The following is a 14632-nucleotide window of genomic DNA, read 5'->3' as shown; positions in this document are numbered from 1 at the left end:
GGAGACGGTTGCGAATGGTCCTCGCCGACACCCCAGGAGCAACAGTGTCCCTAATTTGCTGGGAAGTGGCGGTGCGGTCCCCTACGGCACTGCGTAGGATCCTACGATCTTGGCGTGTATCCGTGCGTCGCTGCAGTCCGGTCCCAGGTCGACGGGCACGTGCACCTTCCGCCGACCACTGGCGACAACATCGATGTACTGTGGAGATCTCACGCCCCACGTGTTGAGAAATTCGGCGGTACGTCCACCCGGCTTCCCGCATGCCCACTATACGCCCTCGCTCAAAGTCCGTCAACTGCGCATACGGTTCACGTCCACGCTGTCGCGGCATGCTACCAGTGTTAAAGACTGCGATGGAGCTCCGTATGCCACGGCAAACTGGCTGACACTGACGGCGGCGGTGCACAAATGCTGCGCAACTAGCGCCATTCGACGGCCAACACCACGGTTCCTGGTGTGTCCGCTGTGCCGTGCGTGTGATCATTGCTTGTACAGCCCTCTCGCAGTGTCCGGAGCAAGTATGGTGGGTCTGACACACCGGTGTCAATGTGTTCTTTTTTCCATTTCCAGGAGTGTATTCATTAATAGTTTTTTTTTAATCCTATTACGGGACACAGAAAAATTATTTATTTTCATCTTCCATTCGAATAAATGTCTGCTGTCAGTTAGTAGTTCTTTTAACCTATTCTTGATTTCTTCTGTGACTGTGTAAAATTTGACTTATGAAATTTTGGCCTGTTTTGTCCTCAGTTGGCACTTTCCTTATTTGTTGTGTTTAATTGTCTTCATCTGTGCCACAACTGAAAGTTATGATGTATATTTATGACATATGCACAAGCATATGCACATGAACTAACAAAAAAAATAAACTCTTTTCAGTATCACTAAATTATCAAATGTAAATAACAATATGTATCAGAAAACAGTCAGTCTTTTTTAAACTTAAAAGTGTCTAAATGACATGAAACAAGAAGCCCTGAAAACGTAAGAGATACAGCATTAGAGCCAGAGTTTAACAGAGCTTTGGAAGACTTGTGAGCATATAAGACAGAAGACAATGAAAATGTTACTTCAGAATTTCTAAAATCATTGGAACAGTGGCAACCAAAAGATTATTCAGTCTGTCTGTAGCATCTACAAGTCTGTACACACCATCATACTTTTGGAACAATATCATCTGTGCAGTCCCAAATATAGCCAGGGCACAAAAAAATTGCACAATCAGTTTTACCTCTCGTTGGTCCAAGTTGCTGACAATATTATCATTCAGAAAAATGGAAAAGAAAACTGATGTGTACAGTTTCTGTTCTTTTACCATCTGGTGGCCCGCTCACAACTATCAACACAACCTCCCTCCACACTATGTACCCCAGTTCCCACAGTCTTGCCACAACTGAAAACTAGATGTTGAGATAATATCGACCTGATGTAGTGCGTGTTGTTTATAACATTATGTCGAAAGTTCTAGTTACAGCTTAATTGGCAAAAGAGTGGAGGTACGCATTAGTTTACATACCTTACGTGATGCTGTTGGATATTTATGTAGACAGCTAGTCTGCTACAGAATCTACAACTTCTCATCCGCAGACAGCAAAATGTAATTTTTATTTTTCTGTTTATTATGCATTTACAAACAGAAATAACTATATATCACGTTTTTTGTGTGTAACTTACGGCTTTGATGATGTAGTGTTTTCTCATATGTTGTCAGTGAGGTCAATAGACTGATTTAGTGACCTATGGTCGCTTGATAATTCACTTCCACAGATTTTTTTAAACATGGGCAGAGTTTTCACTGCCATTGCGTGTTGTTGTGCTATCAGGTGATCTGCAAATGTTGTATGTGAGCTTTTGCTTTTCAGTGCTCTTAGATGTTCTGTATACCTGGTTCTGAAAATCCTGCATGTTTGACCCACAGATTGACAGCAGTTGCAAATAAGTCGGCATAAGCCAGGCTGGCTGTATTTGTCAGTGTTGGTGGTATTTCTTCCATGACTGCTTTGTATTGTGTTGTGGTTCTGTATGCTATGATGAGTCCTTGTTTCTTTAGTATATTACCCACCTTATGTGTGACTTTGTTGTTGTAAGTCATTACGTGCCATTTGTTGCTTACTGTCTGCTGATTTGTTGTGTGTTGTGTTGTGTTTGTTTGTCTGTGTGTTTTATGGTTGTGTGTTGTTTGTTTCTGTATTTTGTGGTTTATTTTGTCTACCCTCTTTGCACCATATCAATTCTCCAATGCAATTTGTTTTATTATGTTCAGTTCTTGTGTGTAATCATGTTTGTTCGTGGGTATTTTGTTCAGTCTGTGTAGTAAATATCTGAAGCTCGTTTCTTTGTGAGTTATTGGACTGGTTATGAATATTGGTGCTGGTGATTGCGGGCTTCTCAACAAGTGTAATTTGATCATAGTCATAAAGAAACATTGACAAAACATTAGAATTCATCCAAAGCAACAACATCACAGAGTTAAAAAGTGATCCTACAAACCAATATCAAAGTAACTTACAGAAAACCCTGAAAAACATAGAAACAGTTTTCACAGAAACACAAATCAAAAGAATGATACAGAAAAATCCCAAGGCCCCCACCCTAAAATCATTGCCTTAAGTTCATAAACCTGGAATACCTCTATGTCCATTGATAAACTTTACCAAAGTGCCAAAAAACTACTTAGCAAAAAACACACACACACACTGCTACAGACAATATACAAATACACTGAAAACAGAAGTCTAAGGAACTCAAGTTACTTAATAGAACAAATGAGAAATGAAAATACACCAAACACAGCAACATTAATTTCATTCAACCTAATTTCCATGTACACACACATCCCAACAGAAGAAACCATCAACATGGATAGAAAGAAACTTCCAACTACAAGGAAACATACCAACAACAAACATACAAGAAATATCAGCCATACTCAGGCTCAACACAGAGCAAAACTACTTCACATTCAACAACAAACTTTACTCTCAACAAGCTGGACTACACACGGGATCCCCAATTAGTGACGGTGAAAACTCTGCCCATGTTTTAAAAAATTGGAGAAAGTGCATTGTCAAGCGACCATAGGTCACTAAATCAGCCTATTTACACTGCCAACAACATAGGAGAAAACACTACAATATTAAAGCTGCAAATTATACACAAAAAATGTGACATATACCCATTTCCATTAGTAAATGCATAATAAACAGAAAAATGAAAATCACATTTTGCTGTTTGCAGATGAGCAGACTAGCTACCAACATAAGTATCCAATAGCATCATGTATGGTATGTAAACTAATGCATACCTCCACTCTTTTGACAATTAAGCTGTAACTATAACTTTCAACATAATGTTATAAACAACACACAGTGTATCAGGTTGTTAATACATATCTCAAGTGTGAACTATGAATAAATGATGTATAATACAGGGTGTCCCACTCAAACCTCCCCGATTTCAAACATCCAGGGGAAAAAAAACCACAGTAGATACGACGATGAAAAATGCACCACACTGTAGGGCAAGCATCTCAAAGAATTGATTTATTTATCATAAATACACCTCTACATGTGAACTATTTGTAGCATGAAGAATATCGAGCCTATATTCAATTTCTTGCCAAGTTCTTGTAACATTTCCTCTGTTATTGTTGCAATCACACTAGTGATACAATGTCACAATGTAGGAATATTGTCCACTTTGGTCCCATACATGCGGTCCTTCACGAACCCCCACATGAAGAAATCCAGCGGTATTATGTTGGGTGAACATTGTGGCCAGGCAATGGGTCCTATGTGTCCCATTCAACGATTGGGAAATTTCCTATCCAGGAACTTGCAAACAGCCATTGACCAATGCAGCGGAGCTCCATCATGTTGAAAAATTATGTTGGGTTTCAAGTCTTGTATCTGAGGGTACACAAATTGCTCCAACATGTCCAGATACACTGACCCATCCACTGTTTGTTCCGCAAAGATGAACGGTCCAACAATCCTGTTGGGCATTAGCTCTTTGATGCACAGATTTTATGTTTAATTAATTTTTTAATAAAACATGCATTTTCTATGTCTGGTGGGGTTGCTAATAAAGGAAAACATGAATTAAAATTTTTTATTGTATTGATTTTGGTTTTAGATGGTGGTATATATAATATACCACCATGCCACTTAGGGCCGTACCTAAAGTTTTTGAGATATCTTGGTTTGTGCTTGTAACTCACCTTTAAATTCTACTCTAAGCAGTAATAATTAGTATAATTAATGTAAAATAATTTTATTTCTGGCAATTGGTCATTTACAATACAAAATCAAATTACAAACCTTACAAATAAAATATGTTTCTTATTCCTTTTTGTGAAAATCTTGAAAGCACCTTTTTGTTTTGCTAAGGCACAAAGGCACTTTGCATTCAGCGCACATCCAGAAAGTGCGCACTTGCTTCTTTTTTGTACTGCATTTCGCACAACGTCTGGCGGTAGTACGCTCTGGCTGGTGGGATGAATTGTCGAGACGCTGGCGTGAGGAAACATATGGCTTGTTTTTCTTTACGTGGACTTGACTCTCATGAAGTCTAGATGGCCTCAATGGTGTTTTCTGGGTTACTAAGCTTTGCAGGATACTCATCCTGAAGACTTTGGCAGTCATTTTTTCTCTATCGCCTAGTTCCTTCCAAATTATATAGCTGTTGACGATACTGACATCAAGCAGGTGAAAGAATATTCGGTGCCACCACTTTTTACTTCTCCGGCTTATTTCATATGATTTTTTCAGTTGGTCGAACTTGTCGACATTGTTCATGTGTGCATTGTAATCCATCACTGCTTGAGGACAAGGTAGCTCTATGCGTGAACCATCTCTTTCACGGCGAGTCACTGTAGTAACTTCAGGACTGTGAAAATTTGAAAGGAGATGAACAGCTCTCTTATCTTTCCACTTCAAGTAGAGGATGCCACAGTTGCTGACCCTCCAGTCAAATTCACCTCTGCTTAATTCTTTGTCTGTTTTTAATTTGGGTAAATGTTTCCTTGTTGGTTGAACTGTCCCACAGGCATATATGTTTCTCTGCTGTAAACCAGCCAACAAGTTATAGCTATTGAAATAGTTGTCGAAATAAAGATAATGGCCTTTATTTACGAGTTCAGAGGACAAACTCAGCACTACATGCTCCCCAAGGCCTGTTTGCACTGTGTCACCTACTTTTCCGGTGTAAATATCAAATTTCAAGTTGTAAGAGGTCTTGTCACACAGCATCCACACTTTGTAACCACGCTTTATGGGTTTATCTCTCATGTATTGTTTCATACTGTTGCGGCCTTTGAATTTGATCATTGACTCATCAATTGCTAGGTGTTTGCTGGGTTGGTAACACTTGGAAAAAGATTCAGATAGTATCTTGATCACTGGTCGCAGCTTGTACAGTTTGTCATAACCTGGGTGTCCTTTTTCTGGATGCAATGTGTTATCATTCAGATGAATGTTCCTCAGTAACCATCCAAACCGATTTACTGCCATCAGAGATGCAATATAACGATCATGAAGTTCTGGGGCACTAGACCAGTAGTCTCTGTATGCTGGCATACGCTTTATACCCATCAAAATGTTGATTCCCAGGAAAGTTCGTATTTCATTGTCAGTTGTTGGAGTGAAAGACTTGCCAGATTGCGTCGCATATAAATTTGTTTGGAAAACGATTAGCTCAACTAGCTCTTTTGGAAATATTTTTTCGAATATATCGATAGGTTCTGGATCATCAATGTCCCTAATAAAAGCACTTGGTCCTGATTCACTGTCGAACTGCATTCCTGAGGTAGCATTGAATTGTTGTCCCCAAGTTGGCGCTGTGTCAGCAGCGCGTTTTGGCGGAGTGGACTCACTTTCTTCCTCGCTCTCTGAAACTTCGCCTTCAGACGACACAATAGCCTCCGCAACAATGCTTGCTTCATAATCAGATTCGTCATCTGTGGTGTCAACAGTGGAATCCTCGTCTGATGGAATTTCACACAATAATCGTTCGATTTCTTCATCTCGTAAGCCTCTTCTTGACATTTTCATTTTCAAACAACAGCCTGAATCCAAGTAAAGAATACGTAAGCAAAACAAAATGGAGAAAGAGCTAAAATAAGTCACAACACAATTAAAAACTAAACTTTGTAGCGGAGGATTTCGAATTTTATACTAGGAAACGAAATGCAATAGAATACTGCTACATGCACGGTGGTACAAATAATATACCACCAAAATAAATTGTATATAAATAACGGAAGATTGTGCATATGAATGTATACATGGGTTCATACCGTAGCTGTGACGTCCAAGATATGGAAAAAACACAGGCGCAACAAGAAATTCGTTATAAACCACTATTCACACGCAAAAACCATGCACAACTCAGCACGCAGCTTTCACAGTTGTAATCTATGCAATTCTTGGCGGGAACTGATTCCTTATAGGCAGTGAGTGCCATCTGTCTGATAAGTAGAGAACTAGGTGAGCATATTAGAGTGGTGGTCGTGCAGTTAAACCACTGTGCAAAGAGCCAAGAAAATTTTCAAAAGGTGGTATACTATGTATACCACCGTGCTCCAAAGAGTTAGCCCCCACCAGACGTTTAGTTTAGGGCTATCACAAACATGTTCAATGACAACATGAGGATGAACCCCAAATCCGAACATTATGCCTATTAATCCTTCACGATAGATGAAAGGTTGCCACATCTGAGAATAAACATCTTTCCAGGAAGCTGGCATCCATATCAATACACTGTAGCATTTTCTCAGCAAATTGTTGTCGGCGTTGTTTGTCGTTCGGCGTCAGATGTTGCAGAATCTGCACTTTGTAAGCACACATACAAAGATGCTGGTGAACTACATGAGGAAATGTTGATCAAGGTACATCAGGTTGCCTAGGTGCTTGACGAACTGACTTACATGAGCTTCTGAGAAACATTTGTCTGATGTCCACCACTGTCTCTTCTGAAACTCCAAAATGTGCACTGCCAGAATGTTTCAGAACACTTCCTGTTACCAGAAACTTCCTATACCATTCCTTAATTGTTTTCACATCAGGTGGATCACATTCATACACAAAATGATAATTTCTTTGCACAGTAATCGGCAATTTTGTTCCTGCAAACCACACTACTGCTTGCGCACTCTGCTGTGGAGTCGCCATTTTCGCTACATGCAACCATGCTGCACTCTGGCAATGATACTTGGCACTTCTGATGCAGGAATATAAATTCTTTGAGATGCAATGTGGTGCACTTTTCATTGTCGTATCTATGGTGGTTTTTCTCTCCTGGGTCCTAGAAGTCAGGGAGGTTTGCGTGGGACACCTTGTATTTTACAATAAATATCCATTCACAACTGTAAATATTATGTACTGCAAGTTTCGCTAAATGTTAATATGTAATAACAATTTTACAGTAAGAAAATTAAAAAATAACCCACTGAAGATAACACAAAAAGTGCTGAAACACGTCTTGGTAAAACAAAACTGAAAAGGTGTCTTGCATAAGGCAGAATTCCTCATCCCATACTAAAATATTTAAAAAACAATTAGTATCACCAAAATACCAAGAAAAATCCCCATTTTATCTATATGTAGTTTTTTATTCTCTTCCCACAGAACACCAGCATTCTGCAAAAGACTATTTGTGAAACCCAGATCTCAAATCCTGCACCTGCTCCATATTCATTGATAACATCATGATCTGGACTGAGGGCAAAAATACCATAAACACATTCCTACTCTGGAACCACAATACTTTCTTCCTCATTCACTTCGTCTAGTCTTCAGCCCAACAAGCTGCCTCCCTCAATGCCAATCTCCACCTTCAAATGACTAAATCAGTACCTCTAACCACACAAAAACTAAAAATCATGAAGTGACTCCATTTCATCAACTGCCACCCATTCCACATCAAGAAGTCCCTTCTGTACAGCCTACCCAACTATGTTCATCACATCTACAGTGACTAGCAGTTCCTCTCCAAATTTACTGAATTATCCTCCCCACATGTCTACAAACAGATGTCTCACGCTTCGATTGCCCGATCACCTACTGTACCGTGTATGCACACTCTTGGACCACAACGGTACACCCCGCTCGTGTCTCGGTACTGCCCGGACTGGAGTGGCTGAAGCACATTCACCACCACGGTTTAAACTACCTCTCGCCATGCACTGAAATGAGAAATCTCCTCACCACTACCCTCCATACCCCAACACTGCCTCATCCAACAGCTGACCACCCGAACTACAAAATATGTTTGCCTATACCTATTCCATTCCTGCTGCCGCTGTCCCACTACCGCCAACTCCAGGCCTCTCACAGGCCTCTTCCACACCACCAAAGTCAGGACCACGTGTCAAAGCAGCCATGTGATCTACCAACTTAACTGCAACCATTGTGCACCATTCCATGATCACTAACAAGCCGTTTGTCTGCAGAATGGCCACTACCAAACTGTGGCCACGAGACAGCCGGACCACCTTACTGCCAAGCGTGCAGTCCTTGAGAGTGTACGTGATTTCAGTCCTGCTTCACAGCCTGTGCCGTAGGAATTCTTCCCACAAAAATTAGCTTTTCTGAAAACGCATATGGAAACTCTTGTTACAAAAATGTCCTTCACTACCATAACCCACCTCGCCTCAATCTCGGCTAGTCACTGTCTGTTAACTGCCTATCTGTTGCTACAGGAAGTTCATTTGTGTTGAATGAATGTTTTGGCTCTTAAGTGAGAGTTACTCTAGATAACACAATAGATATTGAATTTAATAGAGGGAAACATTCCACGTGGGAAAAATATATTTAAAAAGAAAGATGATGAGACTTACCAAACAAAAGCGCTGGCAGGTCGATAGACACACGAACAAACACAAACATACACACAAAATTCTAGCTTTCGCAACCAACGGTTGCCTCGTCAGGAAAGAGGTAAGGAGAGGGAAAGACAAAAGGATATGGATTTTAAGGGAGAGGGTAAGGAGTCATTCCAATACCGGGAGCGGAAAGACTTACCTTAGGGGGAAGAAAGGACAGGTATACACTCGCACACACACACATATCCATCCGCATATACACAGACACAAGCAGAGACATTTATAAAGGCAAAGAGTTTGCCCAAACTCTTTCCTGATGAGGCAACCGTTGGTTGCGAAAGCTAGAATTTTGTGTGTATGTTTGTGTTTGTTTGTGTGTCTATCAACCTGCCAGCGCTTTTGTTTGGTAAGTCTCATCATCTTTCTTTTTAAATATATAGATATTGAATTTAATTGATGAAAGGAAAAAATATAAAAATGCAATGTATGAAGCAGTCAAAAGCTGACCTCTGAAAGATCTGTTTGGTTTCCAGAGAACTGTAGGAATGTACAAGGCTACACTGACCCCATAACATATCACAGCAGATAAAGTAAAAGAAGGCAAGCCAATGCTCTAGTACGTGTAGATTTACGGAAAGATTTTTATAGTACTGACTGGAATACAGCCTTTAAAATTCTGAATGTGGAAGGGATGGGGGCAAATGGTTATCTACAATTTGTACAGGAAGCATGTGGCAGGTATAAGAGTCAAAGGGCAAAAAATGGAAGCAGTAGTCGACAAGCAAGACTAATTTGTACACTGAGAAAAGTGAGACCAATTTGTACACTGAGCAAGCAGTAAGGAAACCTAAGAGACATCAGTAATGGGAATTAAAGTTCAGGGAGTAAATAAAAACTATGAGATTTGCAGACGATATTGTAATTTTGCAAGAGATGGCAAGGGACTTGAAAGAGCAGTTCCACGGAATGGATAATGTTTTGAAAAGAGGTTATAAGATGAACATCGACAAAAGCAAAACAAGGGTTATGGAATTCAGTCAGTTAAATCGGATGATGCTCAGGGAATTACATTAGGTAATGAGACACTAAAAGTTGCTGATGAGTTTTGGTATTTGGGAGGCAAAATAACTGGCAATTGCTGGAAGCATTTCATGAAAACAGAAATTTTCTAACCATGAATATAAATTTACATCAGGAAGTATTTTCCAAAGGCACTTGTCTGGAGTGGACCCTTGTACGTAAGTGAAATATGGGAGATCAACAGTTCAGATGAGAGGAAAATAGAAGCTTTTGAAATGTTGTGGTACTGTAGAATGCTGACCCTGGGGTCGGTAAGTTGGTTACAGAATGGGAAAGTACTGATTTAAATTGGGGAGCCACAAAAAGAATGAATCGGTCGATAGGACACATACCGAGACATCGAGTATCGTCAGTGTTGTAATGGAGGTAAGTGTGAAGTGAAAAATTGTCAGTAAGAATGTTGGTTGCTGCAGTTTTGCAGGAATGAAAAAACTTGCACAGGATAGCCTAATACAAAGAGCTGCATCAAACCAGTTTTTTAATTGGAGATCACAATAACAACTAATTTTCAGACCACTGGTAATCCTACTTGACAATGAGTTTGACATGTGTAAGATATACACAAACATTGCCATTCTCAGCTGCACCATCCTTCAAGCATTTCTGAAATTGCCTTTCACTGCTGTTGGCTTTATGTTGTGCAACTGTCAATTTCTCAAAATATTTATGGCAGACAGATGGTAAGTTTTCAAGCATTTAGACAGATTTATGATTCCATTTTTTTCTCACTATGCCCTTCAATACATACTTGATTTTCACTGACCACACTAGCATTCTCTGAAACATTTATGTCCTTGAGCACTTTTGGCTCAGAGAAATGAAATGGATAGTAGAGCTTAATAAACTGGGTGTAGGATTAAAATTGTTGCTTAAACTGGAACCTCTGCAGCCGACTATTAGATTTTCTGACTTCCTCATTTTGACAAACTCCTTAGTTATGCTGGCTAATAGAGGTAAAGCCAGCAACAAAATGCCGGTCATACAAATCTAATGATACCTCGAGTTATACCCCAAGTGTTGCACTGCAACAGTTTCTTTCCTCAGCTGTCAATCGTACGTATCTTTCCTCATATAATATCATAGTCTGCACAGCAATATACAACATTGTCACAGAATGGGGTGTCCACATAGTTTTCACATTCCTATACAGTCTAATTTTTTTTAAATTTAGGCCTTTAACATTTAAAATTAGGAATCAGAATTGTTGCTGGCTAGTACTTAACTTCTGGAGATAATTTTTTAGTGCTGTTGACAGACAAATAGAAAACTAGGTGACACTATCATATCTTCTGTAGCTGCTAGTTCCTCCCTTGGGGACGAGAGATGGAAAGGTTACAAGGGAAGAACAGGTAAAGAGGGAACCATCTGTTGTGAGGACGAGCAAAGACAAAGCTGAAGCAGAAGCGGAAGGCTTTGGTTTGACCAGCAATGGGGTTTCGTAATGTTTTCATAATGCTTTCTCAAGTGCATTTGCCTTCTGGTGCAATAGATCTTTAATTTTGATGAACAGAATGAAATAATTTATTTATAAGGTGCTGTACTTCTTTAGAAGACTACCAATTTGTGTGGAGAAGAAACCAATAAATGACACATAAATGACGCTCAGTTTTTCTTTTTCTTTCGAGTCTATATCTCTCCTGTAACACAACACCTGCTCAATTTGTCAATCAGAGTACCTGTTTCTTTGTAAGCCCAGTCACTGGTACAACACTTATTCAGAGGGACTCTCATTCCATGTCAGCACCTGACTAAAGGTGTCAGTGGGGTAGTTTTTTATAACTGACAGAACAAGTTTATACAGAGAAGATCCTGTCGGTATTTGGTTGTTGTATAACTTAGGACAGCTCCTTCCTTTATACATGTACACTTTGTAAGAAGCTAGTGTGCTATGAATTCAGTCTGTACTGAAGATATGCTTTAGTGTCTCTGATGGGCAGTACTTCACTCTGTGGCATTTTTTTTAGTCCCAATATATATTATGGTATCATTGTGGTATCTTAATCAGACAATTTCTTTGTCGATGTTTGATCTCATCTTTCTTCCATTCACTGTGTTCCATAGATTCGATCCTGAAACAGACCCTTCAGGCACACGGGACGAGTCATCGAGGTATAAATTAATGGGGGCAGGAGGGGGAGGGGGGGGGGGACACTGCTCAGAATGACATGAAATTTGAACAGAATATTATCAAAGAAGGGAGAAACAAAAAAAAATTAATGAAAATTTTCCCACAAGACGGCCCTGCAAGTGCTACATATGCACTTTTACACACTATTCTTACTGCTGAACACACAATTTTTTTTTAAACTTTAGGTACACTGTTCCAGAAGATAGATCCATAAGGCAACAGGAAGCAACAATATGCAAACTTGTCTCTAGGTCAACATTTCTGAGGGCACAATATGCTACCTTACTTTTTTTCCATGTGTACTCGCCATTGTAACTTGTTATCATGCTGAACCCCAAGGAATTTTACACTCTGTGGTTGGTTCAGTGTAGAGCCATTAACGTCTACTTCTGGTGTTAAGGAAACATTCCTGCTCGTTCAAAACAAGTGTGTGTGAGACTAAGACACACACTGTTAGCTGTGAACCACTCGTAGGCCTGTTCAGTTGTGTCCGATAGGGTCAATCGGTACACTCGTGCCATCGGCAGATGTTACAGTTTCTGAACTGCACTTTCAAGTCACTGAAAGAAAATTTGTGTTCACTGGAAACAAGAGTGGACCCTGTATTGACCCATCTGAGTATAAGGGATGCTTTAACATTTTAGTTTTCTAAATACCATTTTGTGATCCACACAATTGAGCTTCTGGCAATGTCACAGAGTATACCAAAAAACAATATAATTTTTCTTGTTTAGCTCTGTTAGCACTTTATTTGTAAGGTTTTTAGTTGCTTTATAAAAGCAAAAATTAAAGGTAATTAAGAAGGTCTTGTCAGTTAAATGAGTCTGTATTCTATCATAGGACACTTTCCCAAACACTTCTAAAGAGACTAGAAGCGATTTGTAATTAGAGATGGGTTGCTTATCTCCAGTTTTGTATTTGAGTGTTACCACAGCATATTTTAGTCCATCGGGAAATGTGCCCTGAATTGTTGATTGATAACTTAGATAGCTTAAGGGTAATCCTGTAAGCACAACATTTTAATATTCTGCTAGAAACAACATCATAGCTAGCAGAATCATTGCTTTTCAGTGATGTAATGAATTCTGTAATCTCCTCAGGGGTTACATACTTTAAACTGATGTCCATTGCTGGCACAAGTATGCCTGTGCAAGTAAACCTAATGCACCTGTACCTTATTGTTTATTACTGAGTGCAGTGTTTGTAGACAAATCATTTTGCCTTCTCTCTCTCTCTCTCTCTCTCTCTTTAATGTGGTACAGGAGGTTTCATTTTTTAATGACATATTGGAGGACTCAACAGTACTGATAGTAATGGAGTTTCAAATCCTGACTACTGTTTTCTCTCCAAATTGTGCAACTCTCTCTCTTCCTACCTTAATCCCATGAGTCATCCACCCCTTATCCTTGGTTCTGTTCAGTTTTGCCCTTATTTGTTTTAAAGTTTTGTAGGAATATGTTCAAGAAAGAGTTAAAGTATCCACAAGCATGGTCTGCTTTATAAATTTCTTCAGAGTTTCTCTCTAAGCACTATGACTGAGTCATTGTTCATGATTCTGCAATACAATATTTTTCTTCTATGAGCAGGCCCTAACTGATCAATAAATTTTATTGTTAACATATGACCATGATGGTCAGATAAACCAGGTAAGTCACTGCAATTTGTTGTGTCTAGAACCCAAATTGTCAGTAGCTGCTGCATTATGTCCTTCAATCCTCAAAGGGGATCTTCCTCCAGGAAATAATCCAAAGCTGGAAATCAACAACTTAATTGCCACAGTCAGCACTATCTGACAGAAAATCAACATTACAGTCTCCAGAAACAATAATGTCCCAATTAAGTCTGTATAACCTCATTAAAAATGTTTCCAGCAGCTTTATGAAGCTTAGGAAGCTTCCTTCCAGTAGTCTGTTTACTGTCAGTACCACAGGCCTGTAGGTTTACTTAACCATTATTGTGCCACAGCATTCAAAATGCTCTTTCAGACAATATTCGTAAACTTGAAGGATGTGGTACTTAACTCTACGTTTTTCATATACAGTCACTCCCCCTTTCTTTTCATTGGTCCTATGGTAGTAGAATACCAGCCTGTATCCTCAACACAAATTTGTTCAGTTTCAGTTTACGGGCATAAGATGGATATTGCTTTGGTCAGACTGAAAGCTTCTAGCAAGTCATGCTCTTAACAGAAGCATTCAGATTCAAACCACAGTGCATATGACAGTCACACTCACATATAAAAGCCCAAGCAATTTTCCGAGCTCTGCATTAACAGTTTTCACAGAATGCTTCATCGAGGGCTTATAGTACCATTCAAAAATTGACAAGGAGTCCTATTACACCTACAGTGTGAGTGTGACCATCATATACACCGTGGTTTGCTTCTGTCAAGGGCACGATTTGCTAGAAGCTTTCAGTCTGACCACAGCAATATCCATCTTATGCCAGTAACTGCTATACACGTCATACATTTACATAGGTTTCTGGCATCAACATATTTTTTGTGGTTAATATTATATTATCAATTATGCCGATGGCAGTTTCTCGCATAACTCATTTGCTGTTCACTCCTCGATTGTACACTAATGACGCAATGTTCTGAC

The 14632-nt window shown here is 39.5% G+C and overlaps 1 protein-coding gene across 2 annotated transcripts in view; it reads right to left on the bottom strand.

Annotated features, from left to right (window-relative positions):
• The window catches only part of LOC126161305 (uncharacterized), an 847447-nt gene that overhangs the window by 107898 nt on the left and 724917 nt on the right, over positions 1–14632 (bottom strand). The gene's annotated exons all lie outside the window — the stretch shown is intronic.

The sequence above is a fragment of the Schistocerca cancellata genome, chromosome 2 (assembly GCF_023864275.1).
Source record: "Schistocerca cancellata isolate TAMUIC-IGC-003103 chromosome 2, iqSchCanc2.1, whole genome shotgun sequence".
In the NCBI taxonomy this organism is placed as follows: domain Eukaryota; kingdom Metazoa; phylum Arthropoda; class Insecta; order Orthoptera; family Acrididae; genus Schistocerca; species Schistocerca cancellata.
Note: the sequence above shows the minus strand (reverse complement) of the source record. Positions and strands in the feature narration are given on the sequence as shown.